Here is a 19,170-nt window from a genome sequence, read left to right on the forward strand (position 1 = left end):
CTGGCAATGTGTAAAAAAAAGTCTCTGAGACTTTCTGCAAGGGCGAGATTCCAGAGTTAAAGGAGTTTGTAGCAAACTCAGGGGTGAGTGTAAAACGAAAAAAAAAGTGATACTCGCCTATCCATGTTGATCTGTTGTACAGTACCAATGCTAGGACTCACCAAGCAGGAAGAGGAGAGGCTCACATGACCACTGGGACCAATCACTGGACATGGAGCGGTGACATCACTCGCATGGTATCTTGATTGGCAGCGATCTTGTGAGCCTCTCCTCTTCTAACTTGTTGAGTCCTGGAGGTAAAGTGGACTGTAACTATACAATGGAGCATCGGGGAGAGGTGAGTATGAGTTTTTTTTTATATATTTGGTTCTGGTTGAGAAGGAGTTATAGCAAACTTAGAGTTGGCTGGGATGGGAGACAAACAAAAAATGTCATACTCACCTCTACCTGGTGCTCCATTGTCCAGTCCTGTTCTCCTTTCGCTCCTGTGCCAGGACTCAACCGGGAGTAAGTGGAGAGGCTCACATGACCACTGGGACCAATCTCTAGAGAGGGAATGGTCACATCACTTACATATGTATAGGGGTGTAAAACAAAAAACGTCATACTTACCTCTCCCTGGTGCTCCATTGCCCAGTCCTGGTCCCCTTTTCTTCTTGTGCTGGGACTCATCAAACAGGAAGTGGAGAGGCTCACATGACCACTGGGACCAATCACTGGAGAGGGAGCGGTGACATCACTCGCTTGGTATCTTGATCAGCAGCGATCATATGAGCCTCTCCTCTTCCAACTTGTTGAGTCTTGGCACGGGAGGTAAAGTGGACTGTAATTATACAATGGAGCACCGGGGAGAGGTGAGTATGAGTTTTTTTTTATATATATATTTGGTTCTGGTTGAGAAGGAATTATAGCAAACCTAGAGGTGGCTGGGATGGGAGAAAAACAAAAAATGTCATACTTACCTCTCCCTGGTGCTCCTTTATCCAGTCCTGGTCCCCTTTCACTCCTGTGCCAGGACTCAACCGGGAGTAAGTGGAGAGGCTCACATGACCACTGGGACCAATCCCTAGAGAGGGAACGGTGACATCACTTACAAATGTATAGGGGTGTAAAACAAAAAACGTCATACTTACCTCTCCCTGGTGCTCCATTGTCCAGTCCTGGTCCCCTTTTCCTCTTGTGCCGGGACTCATCAGTGGAGACACTCACATGACCGTTGGTGAATGGGGAAGAACTGGTGACATCACTTGCATACAGAAACCTATGAGGCCAGTGATTGGTCTCAGCGGTCATGTGAGCCTCTGGCAATTCCAGGCACGGAAGGTAAAGTGGACTGTGACGGTACAACAGAGGGCCAGGGTGAGGTGAGTATAACTTGTAGCTTGAAAGGCCTGGAAATGAGGGCCGCTCCCTGAACCTTTGTCCTAGGTGAAGGCTAACCCCTTAATGACTTTGGGTGGGCTTGTGCTTATACAGATATCAGAGCAGACCGAGCTGCAGTATAAAGTCTGTAGGACCTTGAATGGGTCAGTAGATGGATCCTAGACCCCTCCGATCTCCAGGCCTTGTTTGTAGACGACCACTTTCACTGATTCTGGGTAATCCTTCTATAAATTGGGGGAATAGAAGCAGATGAGGGACGTTTCCCGTTGTAGATAAGCATCATCTCCTCTGAGGATAATCATGAAGAATTAGGGACGGCTTGTGACGTGTCCCGCAACGAGCGAGGGCTTGAGATTCGCGGTGCAAACAATATACAATCCATACTGATTTCATTACCCGTAGTTAGGGGATTATAGTAAACAGAGGGGCCATGTTGATTTCGGAGCCGATGTAATCAATCCTAAATTAGTAGATTATGGAATGATCCTGACCACGTTCAGATGTCCCCGTGACGTCGAGAAGACAAGAGTTCAATCACATTGTATCGCTGTTTTTATATCAAAATATTAACTATTATCAAGAAAACCAAAATGCCATAAAACAGAAACAACTAATACATAATAATCTATGGGAAAATTCTCAGGCAACCCCTGTTTTGGCAATAATTGGGGGTCCCAGCGGTGAGATCCCACCTCATGAAGGTCATGTTGATATATGCCTTTAAAAGGGTTGTAAGGGATTACAAAAAGAAAACTTTTGTTAAAAAATAGCGCCACCCTTGCCCACAGGTTGAGTGTGGTATTGCAGCTCAGTTGCATTATCTTTAAAGCTTTACTTTACTTACTTTGCATTTTTTAAAATCTGGATCTGGGGGGTCTGGTTGGTTTTGACCCAGGGTCACTTGATCAGGACCAGTCCCTGGTCCTCAGGTTGCTCCGCCTCCTCCATTGTCTCCCATGACCTGTGTTGGTTGGGCTGTAGTATGGTAGCCTCCTGTGAAAACAGGAGAAGAGGGAGCCGGCGGAGCAATCTGGGGGCTGGGATGTTGGTTCCGATCATGTGACTTGGGGTCGTAACTTCAAGCTCCTTGTTCCTACTGCAAAATATGTAATGGGGCTCCCACTTACTACATGTTCTCTGCTAGTATGTCCCTACGTGTACTCGGGGGCCCCCTATAGCTATACCCCTAAACTAATAAAGGTCAGACCCCATACTCAGCAACTCATGTTCTCCTCTGTCTCTTGCTGCTCGCTCCTTTGACTTAAGGACCTATTTGGTCATGTGACATTTTTTGTGCAGGTCCTTCTATGGGTCTTACAGAATATTACATAAAACAGCCAAATCTGTGGCCACCTTGGCACGTCGTGGCCTTCCTGACAGCTTTGAACCGTAGGCAACCACCCCAGCTGTCCATATTATAGTCCATCACTCCCCATCAGAGGACAGACCGCCAATATGGCCTCCATGACAGTTTCTAGAGGAGTTGTCACCCATATTTCCTAGGATCCTCAAAGTCATATCTGCCTAGTTATACGTCCATACAATCTCCACCGGTATATAGTTACATGACCAAATAGATGCACCTTTCAGGACGGTCAGAAAGCTGGGTGACATCCCACAACTCTTCATTTATGGTCAGATAGTGCTGGATTGGCTGGGGAGATGTAATGGCTAGCACCTGGCTGCTCGCAGGTTCTGGTATTCGCAACGTTCTTAGCTCACAATTGACATAATAACTCTAATTTTAATTTAAGGATGACTCGGTGGGGTGCAGGAAGTGACCCCGGGGGCAATTGGAGTTCAAGGATGTTCTCCTAAGCAGTATTTCCATATAAGTCCCAGACATGTCCTCCTATATGAAAGCTCGTAATATGACATAGAGCATTATCCCAATCATCTACAGCAGACTGCTCATGGCAGCCATTACAGAGATGATGGGGGTTGTCCTCCAAGTACTCGGCAACACACGCTCAGCTCTGCTACATGCATGAAGGTATCTCGAGGTGCCAAGGGGTTAATTCACCATACCCCTGAAACTGTGCCCACCTAAACCGTACAGGGGCATGGGATACAGCGGCATGTGATGGCTGCTATTAAAGGGGCAGGAGACCTATATGTAGCAGGTACTACTGAAGCGATATGTATGTGACTGGTGCTATTAAAGGGGTGGTCAGCACTCTTAGGCTGGGTTCACACAATGTATTTTGGCTCGTAATTTGGCACGTAGACGGCGCTGGAGCTTTTGATTTCAATGGGAGCCGGGACTGTATACGTGGCGCTATTTTGCGGCCGCCTCAAAATCACGGCCGCAAAATAGCGCCGCGTATACGGTCCTGGCTCCCATTGAAATCAATGGGAGCGTATACGGCCCGTAAAAGCTCTTGCGCCGTCTACGTGCCAAATTACGAGCCAAAATACATTGTGTGAACCCAGCCTTAAAGGAGCACTAAAGGGGTATATATATAGTGCTATTAAAGGTGCATTTAGCCGACACCAATAAATGGGCATGTGGGTGGGACTATTTAAAGGGGTATGTGATATGACCCATGTTAAAGGGATTTTCCATGACTTTCAGTATATATTGATGACTTGATGGCTATGTCCATTGGGAGAGCCCATCCACTAAAACAGTGGTCACCTGTGGACCCCATAGACTATCTTGGGGTCTGTTGGGTGTCCGTTGGGATTTTTATAATGAAACCATGTAGGACTTTTCCCCGATTTTCGTTGGAACCCACGGAGACTCCGGTACAGATGTAAACCTAACCTGAATCTTAGGATAGGTCACCATTATGTGATTGGTGGGGGTCCGACACCCGGACCCCGCCGATCGGTTGTATGAAGGGGTTGCACCACTCATGAGCACTTTAGCCACATGGTACAGAAGTAGCTCAGTCCCATTCAAGTAAATGGGACTGAGCTGCAATACCAAACACGCCCACAGGATTTATACGGCGCTGTTCTAGGTATTCAGTGGGCAGTTCAATAAAACCCCTTTAAGCAGGCATGAAGATGATACTGTTAAAGGGACATTTGGCACATGATATTAAAGGGACTTGTGGCTGATGCTATTAAAGGGGAGATTTGGTTGGTGTTATTAAAGAGCCACGTGACTATTGTAATTAAAGGGATACGGGGTTAATATTGTTAAAGGGGCGTATGGCGGGTGCTGAGAAAACGGAACGTGTCTGGTCTATACGCAAATTTTACCCCAAGCAACACCCTATAAAAACAAGGACGGCGACATTTCGGTGGGGTTTGTGTCACTTCTGTGCTTTTTCAGGACATGTCCTGGTCGATATTTCACGATGTCGGCCTGTTGTCAAGTAACTCCAAATTTACAGCATTGTCTTTGTTGCCCAATCACTGCGCAGCTTTCATTTCTTATCGCCCTTTTGAAAAATGAAAGCTGCAACAAACTCAATGTGTACATCTATACATTTATTCCCATATAGGAGCCGCATTCCAGTTTGGGCGCACGTCATGTTTTCATAGCGAAGCCGTCTACGTTCTGTCCATGGCGAAGGAAATGACATTTGTTTAGGTCTGTGAGAAGACTCGGCCGTGTAAAGTCCCAGGACTCGGCTATTCCGTCTCCCAGCGGTAGCGCCTGCGCCTGGTCTTGCATGTGGTACATGGCGCCGCGCCAGCTCCTGCTCATTATTACTGTGTGAATGCAAGTCAGATGGAACAGGGATGGAGATCTAAGCCTGGCCGAATACTCCAAAGGTTCAGGTTTTTTTTAACCCCTGCAGGGTCCAGGAGGCGTGAAATGTGTTTGTTCCGGATTGGCGTTCCTTTGCCTCAAGCTTTGGAATATTCCTTTAAGTAGTTTTTCGGTAACAGGATCATCATGTGCATCGGGCGTAATATCAGATGTCGGCGAATTTCATACTGATAAAATGTAAGCGTGACCGCTGACGTCTTTACGTGGATGATTATAATGGCCGATGGATACTGACGTCACCGTAAATAGTCTTGTATTCTGAATATCCTGGGAGAAGCTTTATAATTAGAGATGAGCGAATAGTATTCCATAGGAATGAATGGAAGCGGCCGGCGCTTAACCCCTTGCTGTCCGGCCGCTTCCATTCATTCCTATGGGAGCGAGGTATTCGAATCAACTCTAGTTACAATATATTAAATGTGAACAGGTGTGGGGGAAGGGAAACGACAACAACTGCGAACACAGTTCTGGATTGGGATGGTTGTCATCATCAGAGGTATAGCTGGAAGCTCTTGGGCCACAATGCAAAATCGGTAATGGGGCCCTGACTTATGTGGGTCATTTAGAATAATGGTATATTATATGTGTCAGAGGACCCCTTTAGGATCCGGGGCCTGGAAGCGACACCGCATAGTGCATAGCTATGTAAAGACAAGATGGCGATCCCTAGGGATCCCCCTTCATCTCTTCTTCAAATGCTGTTTTAGGCCCCATTCCCATGGAGTAACGTGGCGCTCACTATGACACGTAAACACGTGTCAGAGTGAGCGATTCAAAACAGAATCCCATTGACTTCAATGGGTTCCGTTTTAACGCGCGTAACACATTGAAATCAGTGGGTTAAAAAGCCTCCCATTGATTTCAATGTGTAGCGCGCATAAGACGGAACCCATTGGGATTCTGTTTTGAAGCGCTCACTCTGACACATGTTTACGTGTCAGATTGAGCGCGGTGTTACTCCGTGGGAACGGGGCCACATTGCAATGGTTCCCCGAGGCTGATACTTTCCCCCTGTCCTTGGCCCTCTTAGGGTGAGTTCACACGGGGTTTTTGGTCAGGATTTTGAGGCCGTATCCAGTTCTTTTTTCCGGGAGCTGGAACAAACGGCTCCCGGAAAAAGAAACGACATGCTCAGTCTTTCAGGCGGATTCGCCTCGCGACATCCGCCTGAAGACACTCCCTCCTGACTAGGTCCATTCATTTGGGCCTAATCCGGAGCAGAGTGCACCGACATCCAGTCGCAGCTATCCGTATTTTGGACCGGAACCTGAGGCGGCCTCCTCATTTTCTGGCCTCTTACGGCCTCCCGGGTGATGTCATGGGCTCCAGAGGACGGCTGAGGCTTGTGATTGGGTTTCAGTGGTCACATGGTGGGCTCTATCATCACCATGTCATGAAGTCAAGTACCCCATGTGACCACTGAGGCCCAATCACAGGGCTCAGCAGTCCCATGACATCACCCAGTAGGCATCAAGAGGCCAGAAATGACCAAAGAGGACCATGATAGAGCCCAGGAGAGGTGAGTATCAGTGTTTATTATATTTCTGCACCTCCACCTGGGCCTTCACTTAACGTACTATGGAGTCTTCTCATAATAGTTATTCACAGGGGGACAAACCCAAAACTTTTGGATTCATTTTTGGAACATTTTGGACATTACAAACATCTCTACTCATGAACGTAATTTTTACCCTAATGAAGTCAATCGGGTTAATTTCATGTTATTCTTATACAAGAAACTGATAAGCGGCTTCCAGACATATCAGACACCGCTTATCCCATTAAAAACGTAAGGATTAGACCCGTCCTGATCCCTATTTCACTCAATAGCAGGGTCCTAATAGGGGAGCCGTAGCCAGCGTTACTTTCCCTAGTTACACGGGTTTATAGGATACGGCTGGATTACATTTCGAGGCCGATTTGCCAGCTTGCATTTTTAAATTTCTGTGGTTAACCGAATGTGGCATAAAGAGAGCCACGTGACATAAAATTACAGTATATACGGCTACAGAGCGGGGGCTGCAATGATCCGGCTGTCAGCTCGCTGCAAGTACACGGAGAACCCAACGCGCACTATGGGGGGATGAAGCAGACGCCTGTCCTATGTGGTTTACTAGAAAATATGTATTTAATGCATGAAAATATAATACAATGTGCACAAAGTTATAACTAAGGCCCGGCCATTGCAACCGTAAAAATATGTAATATACCGTATAATATGTGGTAGAGCAATAGTATGACTATAATGGTATGTGTGCTACATGGAGCTAAAACCAAAACCAGCACCAATGTCAGACAATAGGACTGCTGTAGGGCCCATGGTGAGAGGGGGCCCAGCAATGAACTGCTACCCAGCTTCTTGTTTTAAAGTTATGGCCTGGAAGAGCCACTAGAGGGAGCTAATTCATTTTTACCACTGCCAGTTCATTTCATACTACTGGTGGTTATTGAGCTCCCTCTAGTGGCCGCTTCTCTCAGCTATACTTTTATTGTTCTCCCACTACATTTAGTGTCTGATTCCTGGGGCAGAAGAAGAGGTTCACCAGGGTGCATGGAAGCAATGCCCATCTGACTGCCGGGACCCCAAGATGGGGCTCCTATGTGCCCTATAAAGGAGTTCTTCAGTAGATGCAATGTGTATTATAAAAATCTGTCACCCAGCCGCTGCAGAACACCATAATACACACCTCAGCTGCTGCAGAACCTCATGATTCACACCTCAGCTGTTGCAGAACCTCATAATACACACCTCAGCTGCTGCAGAACCTCATAATACACACCTCAGCTGCTGCAGAACACCATAATACACACCTCAGCTGCTGCAGAACCTCATAATACACACCTCAGCTGCTGCAGAACATCATAATACACACCTCAGCTGCTGCAGAACACCATAATACACACCTCAGCTGCTGCAGAACACCATAATACACACCTCAGCTGCTGCAGAACCTCATAATACACACCTCAGCTGCTGCAGAACACCATAATACACACCTCAGCTGCTGCAGAACCTCATAATACACACCTCAGCTGCTGCAGAACACCATAATACACACCTCAGCTGCTGCAGAACACCATAATACACACCTCAGCTGCTGCAGAACACCATAATACACACCTCAGCTGCTGCAGAACCTCATAATACACACCTCAGCTGCTGCAGAACATCATAATACACACCTCAGCTGCTGCAGAACCTCATAATACACACCTCAACTGCTGCAGAACCTCATAATACACCCACAGCTGTTGCAGAACCTCATAATACACCACAGCTGCTGCAGAACTTCATAATACACACCACAGCTGTTGCAGAACCTCATAATACACACCTCAGCTGTTGCAGAACCTCATAATACACACCTCAGCTGCTGCAGAACATCATAATACACACCACAGCTGCTGCAGAACACCATAATACACACCTCAGCTGCTGCAGAACATCATAATACACACCTCAGCTGCTGCAGAACCTCATAATACAGACCCCAGCTGCTGCAGAACATCATCATACACACCTCAGCCGCTGCAGAACACCATAATACACACCTCAGCTGCTGCAGAACCTCATAATACACACCTCAGCTGCTGCAGAACACCATAATACACACCTCAGCTGCTGCAGAACACCATAATACACACCTCAGCTGCTGCAGAACACCATAATACACACCTCAGCTGCTGCAGAACCTCATAATACACACCTCAGCTGCTGCAGAACATCATAATACACACCTCAGCTGCTGCAGAACCTCATAATACACACCTCAACTGCTGCAGAACCTCATAATACACCCACAGCTGTTGCAGAACCTCATAATACACCTCAGCTGCTGCAGAACTTCATAATACACACCACAGCTGTTGCAGAACCTCATAATACACACCTCAGCTGCTGCAGAACATCATAATACACACCACAGCTGCTGCAGAACACCATAATACACACCTCAGCTGCTGCAGAACCTCATAATACACCTCAGCTGCTGCAGAACTTCATAATACACACCACAGCTGCTGCAGAACACCATAATACACACCTCAGCTGCTGCAGAACATCATAATACACACCTCAGCTGCTGCAGAACCTCATAATACAGACCCCAGCTGCTGCAGAACCTCATAATACAGACCCCAGCTGCTGCAGAACATCATCATACACACCTCAGCCGCTGCAGAACACCATAATACACACCTCAGCTGCTGCAGAACCTCATAATACACACCTCAGCTGCTGCAGAACCTCATAATACACACCTCAGCCGCTGCAGAACACCATAATACACACCTCAGCTGCTGCAGAACCTCATAATACACACCTCAGCTGCTGCAGAACCCCATAACACAATCATCGTATAATTCACAGTAGGGGGAGGGGCATTATCCCGTATACTGTATATCAGTATAATTCCCCCTTTATAAGTACCAGGTAGAATATCCTGTATTTGCTTCCAGCTAGTGACCTCGGGTGCTGGCGTTGCGATGGGTTTTCATCCTTGTTTTCGGCTATAATGTAATTCCTTTAATTCCGATGTTATTATAAACGTCACAGCAGAACATTCCAGGAGAACATGAAGCGCACGTTGCGTCTATGTCAGGACTAGTCCAGGAATTCTGCTGCCTCACACTACAGCGGTTCCCACATCAGATAAGAGCTGCGTTCTCTGCGCTTCATGGAGTGAGCGACTTATCTACCTGTCATCGAGGGCTACGTAGTGTTATCGGAAAATCTGCAGGCCGTGTGGAGGATCCCTTTAAGTAATCATTAGGATATGTGTATTAATGCCATCCTCCGGTCGGAACCTAGAACTTGACTATACGTTTCAACGGTGCCAGCTCTGTGCGTCCATTCTGGCACCCTGTCATATTCTTTTCAAGATGTCTGCCACCACCTTAGACTCCTCCATGGAAGAGAAATCTGCCCCCCTCCCACCATTCATTGCCCTCGGATGTCCATCACTTCTGTGTCTTCTCCCGCAGGTCTGGTTCCCCAGGAGAGCGGGTTCCATTTCTTTTTTGTAATTCGTCGGTACCTATTGGCTTATTCCAGTAGGTAATGGCCGATACTTTATTAATATGTAGGGTTGAGCGATCGGGATCAGGAAAGATCGGATCCCGATCGGCGATCAAGCAAATTTCACGATCGGGATCAGCTGGAAAATGATCGAAAATCGGATTTTAAAAACAATTCGGAAATCTCAAGGATTAATTTTACTGTGTGGGTGCCATAGTAGGTCATTATATTCTGTGAGGACCTCATGGGGCATGATACTGTGTGTGGGCCAGCAAAGGGGGAAATAAACTATATTGGGGCCAATGATATTGTGTAGAGGACACTAAATGGGGCATTATACTATGTCAGGGCCAGTAAATAGGGCATTATTCTGTGTGGGGGCCAATAAATGAGATACAGTACCATGTGTGGACCCCTAAGGGACAGTACACTGTGTGGGGGCACTAAGGAGGCATTTTAGTGTGTGGCTATAATAGGTCCTAATACTTTGTAAGGGCCTAATGGGGCATTATACTGTGTCGAGGCCAGTAAAGGTGGCAATATATTGTGTAAGGGTCAATAAAAACAGCACTGAATTGCTTGGGAGTCCCTAATGGGGGCATTATACCATGAGAGGGCCAGTTAATGGGGCATTATACTGTATGGGGGCTAATAAACAGGTGACAATACTGTGTTTGGACCCTTAAGGGGACATTATACTGTGTGGGGGCACTAAGGGGACAGTATACTGTGTAAGGACAATAGGGGGTATTATTCTGTGTGAGCACATTAAGGGGGTATTATACTGTATGAGGGCACTAAGGGGGTATAATATAGTGTGTGAGGGCAATAAGGGGACATTATACTGTGCAAGGGCATTAAAGGGGCATTGTATTTGCAAGGGCACTAAGGGGGTATTACGGTATACTGTGTGAGGGCAATAAGGAGGTATAATACAGTGTGAGGGCGCTAAGGGGGTGTTATACTGTGTGAGGTGCATTATATTGTGTGAGGGTACTAAGGGGACATTATACTGTGTGAGGGCACTAACGGGGTATTATACTGTGTGAGGGTACTAAGGGGGTATTATACAGTGTGAGGGTACTAAGGGGGTATTATACTGTGTGAGGGTGCTAAGGGGGTGTTATAATGTGTGGGGGCATTATACTGTGAGAGGGTACTAAGGGGGCATTATACTGTGCGAGGGCACTAAGGGGGCATTATACTGTGTGAGGGTACTAAGAGGGTATTATACTGTGCGAGGGCACTAAGGGGGCATTATACTGTGCGAGGGCACTAAGGAGGCATTATACTGTGTGAGGGTACTAAGGGGGTATTATACTGTGCGAGGGCACTAAGGGGGCATTATACTGTGTGAGGGTACTAAGGGGGTATTATACTGTGCGAGGGCACTAAGGGGGCATTATACTGTGTGAGGGTACTAAGGGGGTATTATACTGTGCGAGGGCACTAAGGGGGCATTATACTGTGTGAGGGTACTAAGGGGGTATTATACTGTGCGAGGGCACTAACGGGGCATTATACTGTGGGGAGAAATATGGCGAGGTGCAGTATATGGAATTATACAGTTTTCATTCAAATCAGTATCTGTCATAATAAGGCATGGATATATTATGTTTTCCGGAAGAAGAGATGTTTTTGTGCCCGTCCTCTCCTCTGACTCATAGAGTGGGTCATGAATGACAGATCACCTCCTCACCCCCATTACATTTAGCCACCCCTTTAAGAGTGTTCCTTTTATGAGACGTCTTATGGGGTGACTGCTCGAGAAGATGCACCTACTTACGGCAATTTTTATATTTACCGTAACAAAAATTTTCATTTTTCGTCGACCTTGTATGTCCAGGCCGAGGAGCAGAAGGATCATCAGATGTTGGGTGGACAGACGATCTGTAGTTCGCGGTTATACTTGGCCATAAAACCAGACGCCTAAAATAGATGTTACTCCAGCAAGACAGTGACGCTGACAACCTGACACTAATAATTACAGTCGTGTTCTTCATCTCGGCGTCCAATTTTCAGTGGTGAAGAAACCATCGTAACCAAGAGGCCGAGGGGTTCTCAAAATATTGTACACGCGTTCCGGCCAACAGCATGAAGAATATTCTTCTGCCAAGTAAGAAGCCATTTCCTTCAAAAGGTTGCTGAGAAAGTGATAGGATTGAGGATTTATTTTTTGGGTTTTGCCCCATTTTGTATGGCCTCGGGCAGAGAATGACCACGTTAGTTAGCGGTTGATCATTGATATTCTGCATTACGGTACTATGAGAATATAAAAATGCCACATCGTGATACCAAAGTGTTCCGTCTATAACGTGACATGCCATATGGGGCCCACACCACGGCCCCGATCATAGTTGCCCCATCTCGAAGCGAGACGTTAACCATATATGAACATTTCTACTAAATATCCAGTGTCGAAACGGTAAATTCTGCCTAGAATATTTTCTCTCCATCCATCATAGATCATCTCATAGGCCGGGCCTGTGGATTTTAACTCTGGAATTTCTGCCAGACTCGAAGGCTCTTTCATCATCAGTCAATCGGACAAGCAGGAAGAAGACCAGACACGTTAAACACCTCATTATTTTACAACTAGTAATATTCGATGAGATTAAAAATAAATCTCTAGCCAAGATGTATCACAAGATAAGACAACTATTTCAACAATGAGGCAGGAAAAAAAAATGACTAGTCAGTTTTCTTAAAAATCATGAGAAAATTTTACAATTTGATGTTTTTGGAAATTTTGTATATTTAAAATAAAAAAAATTGTTTATGGCTATTTTGTTGGTATTTTTAAGGGTTTCAAGGAATTTGTGCCCTTCATTCTGAAACTAATTTATGCAAACATGGGTGTGGACCTAGCACCTTTGACATCTTAAAGAGGACCTTTTATGTCCTCCAGTACATGTGGTTTTGTAGACTAGTACTTGGGGGTGTTCCTCACAGTTTAGCGTCATCGCTGGACAGTAAGGAACGCCCCCTCTGACAGTACAGGGCTATGGGTGAGTACTGTCAGGGGGGGTGTTCCTCAAAGCCCAGCTAAACTGCCAGGAATGTCTTTATGACAGTGGGGAGATATTGGTAACGGCACCGATATCTCCAGCCCTGGGGCACATAATGGTTAAGCCAACAGTGCGCTGAATTCCGTGGCTTTCCCGCCATGTGCTCCAGGGCTGGAGATATTGGAGATATTGTTCCTGACAGTCTAGCTGAACTCTGAGGAAGGCCCCCCCTCCCCCGACTGTACTGTCCATAGACTAGTACTGGGTGGGCATTCCTCACAGTTAAGCATCATCGCTGAGCAGTCAGGAATGCCCCCTCTGACAGTACAAGGCTATGGATCAGTACTGTTAGTACTGTCAGACAGTACAGCATGTGCCCCAGGGCTGAAGATGGTGGTGCCATTACCAATATCTCCCCACTGTCAGCAGGGCATTCCTGACAGTCTAGCTGAGCTGTTAGGGACGCCCCGCTGACAGTACTCATCCATAGACTAGTAGTGGGGGGTGGCGTTCCTCACAGTTTAGCGTCATCGCTGGGCAGTAAGGAACGCCCCCTCTGACAGTACAAGGCTATGGATCAGTACTGTCAGGGGGAGTGTTCCTCACAGCCCAGCTAGACTGCCAGGAATGTCTTTCTGACAGTGGGGAGATATTGGTAATGGCACCAATATCTCCAGCCCTGGAGCACATGTCGGGAAAGCCGCAGAAATCAGCGCACTGTCGGCTTTTACATTATGTGCCCCAGGGCTGGAGATATCTGTGTCGTTACCAATATCTCTCCACTGCCATAAAGGCGTTCCTGACAGTCTAGCTGAGCTGTGAGGGACGCTCCCCCTGACAGTATTCATCCATAGACTAGTACTGGGGGGTGTTCCTCACAGTTTAACGTCATTGCTGGGCAGTAAGGAACGCCCCCTCTGACAGTACAAGGCTATGGACGAGTACTGTCAGGAGGGGCGTTCCTCACAGTTCATCTAGACTGTCAGGAACACCCTTCTGACAGTGGACAGAGATCGGTAATGGCACCAATATCTCCAGCCCTGGGTCACATAATGGGAAAGCCGACAGTGTGCTGAATTCCGCCCTGGGGCACATATCGGGTATATAAAACTGCATATGCCCGAGGGCAATGAAAGGTCCTCTTTAAGGCTGGGGCCCCCTGTGGTGTAAACGTGTGACGGCTACCCTGTGACTTTTTAGTCTCTGGTATAAGGGCTGCCCTTCATCACTCCACCCACCCTCTTGATCTGTAAGTTTTCCTTCAAATTTTTGAAAATTTTTGAAACAGCCAAAAATATCCATAATTTTCCCAAAAAAATAATACACACTATAAAAATCAAATCCCCTTTAACAGATTATTTAATATGATAAATATTTTGGAATAATGAATAGTCCCGGATTATCCTATAATATACACAGGGGTTGATTTTCCCTTTGCCTCGGCCATTGTTGGGCCCCCGACTCTTGATGGCCTTGGCCTCGGCCATGTATTGATTGTAAAGCTATCGGTCTTGGAGCGGGTTGGTGTTTATACGGCGATCTGTTTTGCATACACTGAACGGCTTATTTAGTCAGAGTCATTTCATTTGTAAAAATAGACCAAAAATACCATTTCAGTCGTAACGTATCTGATTTCCTACCAAGGTCCAGAGCGGTTTGTCAAATCCTAACTCCTAATATTTTCCAGATCCTTTCCTGCCAGGCTTGTGGTATCGCTCTCATTCGGATAGAGAGTAACAATGTGTATTTTTGACATTCTTCACCGGTCCTTTTTTATTATTATTTTTAGGCCATGCTGTAAATGATGGACATTCTTGGTCTCCGTACCCGGCACAATCGCCACGTCAGCGTGAACGCTCGCATTTGATATGATATTTGACAGCCGCCGTTATTCATCATGCCGTATAGAAGGTCCACCCATGATGATCGAGGAAGTAAGAAGCAAATTCAACCACATCGGTCTGACTCTAAATGGAAGCACCCGTCCGCTTTTGATCACTGAAGGCTGGTTGCCAAAAAATTCACATAATTTTAGTGTGGGGACGTCCATTACTTATCAGGTAGATTTTTAAGGCTTAAAGGGGTTGACATTTGAAGACAGACCTTTTTTGTGTAACCTATAGGGCACGTGGAGGTCATGGAGGGGGTTCTTCACTTAGGACTTCCCATGTATGAGCCAGAATCTTGAGTTGCTCTGTAGAAGCATCTCCCGTTTTGGTAGACTCAAGTAGACCGTAGCCACCATATAGTAGTAATTTGCCTGGGCAACTGCGGCTGTTGGACCTGTAAGGATCAGAGGATCTTTCCAAGGGCTGAATAGGGACTGTTGCTATTGGGCGACCCCTTTAACATGATTGCCTATCTATAACAAATTGTATTGGGCAGTGGGTGTGGACCCATCATTCCCCCTAGCCTTTTGACTTTGGACCACTCCCAAAGTAGTCTCTCCAGTATTCACTCTTTAACCCCTATATGAGGATCTGAGGCTGAAGGACAAAGATGCCAGTGCGATACACCAGAGGTCAGGCGAGAGGGTAGTCAAATATAGGCCAGGTTCATGAGCAAGCCGATTCTATTAAGGGTTCTAACAAGCATAAGGTCAGGGCGGGAAGCACAGGCACAAGATGGAGATCAAGACATGGAGAAGCCAACAAATTCAGAGGAGCTTTGCAGAAACTAACACACTATGTACCTATATTGCTCAGTTAGACAGGAATAGGTGGTCAGGGAAGAAAAATATGGGGCATGTGATGGTGATTAAGAAGTAGAGAGTGCCAGTGCGAACCCTTCGGGCACAGAGCGATGGGAGAAGGAAAGAGCTTGACTTGAAATGAGGATCGGAAAAACAGTCGCATGCATAAAGGAGTTGGAGTTGGTAGGTGAGACTGTCAGTAACCTGCCAGTGCTGCACAAACCCTATTACAGGATACTGACTTAAAGGGGTTGTCCCACTATGGACACTTATCCTTTGCCCACTGGACAGGGCATAAGAGTCCGATTGCCTGGGTCGTGATCTCTAACCCTAACCCCTAGTGATAAGGAGAACAGGGGACCCCCTAAATCCTCCTTGTTAATGGAGCACCAGTGCGTGATCGGTGTTCCATTTATCTCTATGGAGATAACAGTCCTGGCAGCCCCATAGAAGTGGATAGAGGCTTTAGGGGGCCTTAGGGGGACTTTCGTTTCCCATTCACCTGACCACAGGAGAACCCAGAGGTCGGACCCCCCAGGTAGTTATATCCTATCCTCTGCATAGGGAATAAGTGCACATATCTGCACAACTCCTTTATTAGAATGGGTCTCCAAGTTGGGGACTAGTGGCCAAAAAATGAGATCTTCATTATTGGAATAGGTTTAGCCACCCAGGACAGAAGGGTCTGGCGAAACCTAGTGTGCTACACAGAAATGTAAGGGCCTGATTTGTTCCCCCACTCCATGCCCTTACCATGACCATTGGACCAATCCCTTGACTCCATGATCTCACACTATGTAGTTACTCTCTAAATGTCAGAGAGAATGGGACCATCAAGGGTAATTTATTCTGCCCTTCCAACCAAATGCCTCATGGTATGTACGCCCTTTGGGATCCCTACTATCAGCTGATAGCATAAATTATTGAAATGGTCCGGATATTGTGTAACGCATATATATATATATATATATATATATATATATATATATATATATATATATAGTGCTCCTTAGCAAAGGTATGGTAAGTCAGTCGGTAAGAATCTAAAAATACCCCTCTCCCACTCTGTGTGAATACATAGCCATATGCAGTATATGAAGCCATGAAAAACACTTTGGGTTACAATGTTGCTGAATTTGAATTCAAATTTGAATTCTAGAAACAAAACTGACAGTTGGCCACACCCCTTAGCAATGTCCCACCCCCGAGGATCTTACCATTTACTACTAGCTAGTTTATAGTGAACGGATTTCTACTTAAGCTCACATTCGCACACCTATACTGCCGATGCACACACATGTGTCTTACAAAAGTGGAAAGCGAGAAAGAAAAGAGAAAAAAAATGCGTCGTCCGAGCCAAGAATCAGTCTAGTTAATACTCTGAAGAAAATAAGAAAATGGATACAGTAGTACGCCCGCGTGTTGCTAAGAGCATAAAACCCCAGTTCTGGCCAGACTTCACTAGTTTCAGTGATTTTTCACATCTGTTTCGAAATTTGTCTTCCGACCAACACATTTCTTTGATACCGAGCCCCAGATTATTCTCGGGAATGTCTGATGTTCCCCACTTTTCACCAAATGCTCTCTCCCCCCGTCAGATGTGGGATTCCTGAACATCGCAGCTGTGAGACGTGACCTCCTCAGGTAATGCCTTCTCGGCCTCGGCCGCCTTTGTTTCTCTTGTCCTTGGGTTTGAAGGCAAAGGTAAAATGATTAAATTTATGCTGTTTCAGGGTAGGCAGCGACGTTCAGCAAAATTCCTGAAATGTTTCCAGTTCGCGGAGCAGATTTCAATGATTTTCTTTTTACTTGTGTTTATGACTGATAGCTTTCGGCTCATTCCTTTCTGCTAGAAATCAAAGTGGATCAAAGATCTCGCAATATGGCATTACTTAGGATAATCGTGGACAGAGCTAGGTACGTTCCGGTACAGAAAAAGTCCATTGCTCCGGCACCTCATGCCTAATCTTTCTCCATGGAACCCTTAAAGGAGCACTCTTATCACATGACATTCATGACATCGCAATGTGGATGGCAGCCAACCCTGGAATGCCAGTGCATGAGTCCAAGGTGGGTGGAGTATTGGGATGGTAGAGTCCCGGATGTTGGCATGGACAGTTCAGTTGGCATCAAGACGCTCCGCATACCTGAATGAGGGAGGAGACCAATTTAGGGGAGCCTACATGATTGAGCCACAATGAGCCTAAAATGGGGCCCAAGATGGATGGGGTGTGCAGTGTTGTACCCAAGTCAGAGAGTGTATAGTGGGCTTCAGCTAGGAGTAGAAGAAGAAGAGGGAGACTCCCTTTCCACAGGCGTGGTGGCTGAAGACCAGCAGTGAGCGGCAGCTACCTTATAAGTTTGCAGTACTATCAACTATCTGAAAACAGTTTCAGTAAAGACCGTTCCAAACCCTGTTAGTTGTCGTTACTTTATCCACAAGAGTGTCCCTGTTACGACTGGTACCAGGTTTACAGTCAATGGAGAAGTTGCATCATCTGCACCTCGCTCTCTGTTTTCTTCTAGGAAGTTCCTTGATCCCCAAAGCTAGTGCATTTAACTGTTCTCAGCAATAGAAGTGAATAGAGAGACATCCATGCACAGTCACAAAGATGGGGTCAAAGGAACATAACATACACACCTTATGGATTAGATACTGTACCTATCGCTCCCTTCCCTCCCTTCATGAAACATTTAATGAGAAACTGCAGCAGCATCCCCCTCCTCTACCCTTCAATATATTATCTATTTCTAACTATGAGACCTTCGTAAAGAAGCACTCTAGTAAAAATGTTGTCCCCATTGTTTGAAAAAGAGCCAGCGTGTAATGTAATATTTTTTTTTTATTAACTTACTGACAGCTTTTTTTTACAGTTATGTGTACCCCTCTGGAGCACTGACCTCTGTTCTGCTCCACTGATGTACACGGTGTGTCCTGTATTAACAGGGGGCCAAACTCACAATGTAAGTCTACTAGAGCTGCCATCTGAGTCCCATAGACCCAGATTATGAGATCGACTTCCTTATCATCCAAGAAACAGGAGTAGCGAGAACATCAGTGCTCCTGAGAGGAGCACATATCATCACAATAAATAGGCCCAATTTCAAATTAAGGGAATTTTTTTTACCTGGAAAGCTTGCTTAAAGTTATTTTCCGTACTTGTTTCGGGTTCTTTGATACTACCCGATGTTGAGCATCTTCTTCACTTAGTACTTCTTGATGAAACCCCCTGTAAACTTGGGATTTTGGATTGGACCAGACCTTTCTCTTTCACATTCGTTCCTGCTGATGGACTACATCTGTCTACTTTTTGGCCTTATCGGTTACTGTTTTAGGGAGTGT

The 19,170-nt window shown here is 46.0% G+C and overlaps 1 protein-coding gene across 1 annotated transcript in view; it reads left to right on the forward strand.

The window, feature by feature from the left end:
- LOC142204002 (troponin I, slow skeletal muscle-like) overlaps positions 1–18,126 on the forward strand; it is a 72,257-nt gene extending 54,131 nt beyond the window's left edge. The window contains exon 6 of the mRNA XM_075275169.1: positions 18,107–18,126. The gene's annotated coding sequence lies outside the window, so the exon portion shown is untranslated. The remainder of the gene's footprint in view (positions 1–18,106) is intronic.
- The last annotated feature ends 1,044 nt before the right edge of the window (positions 18,127–19,170 follow it).

Source organism: Leptodactylus fuscus, chromosome 5 (genome assembly GCF_031893055.1).
Source record: "Leptodactylus fuscus isolate aLepFus1 chromosome 5, aLepFus1.hap2, whole genome shotgun sequence".
NCBI lineage: Eukaryota > Metazoa > Chordata > Amphibia > Anura > Leptodactylidae > Leptodactylus > Leptodactylus fuscus.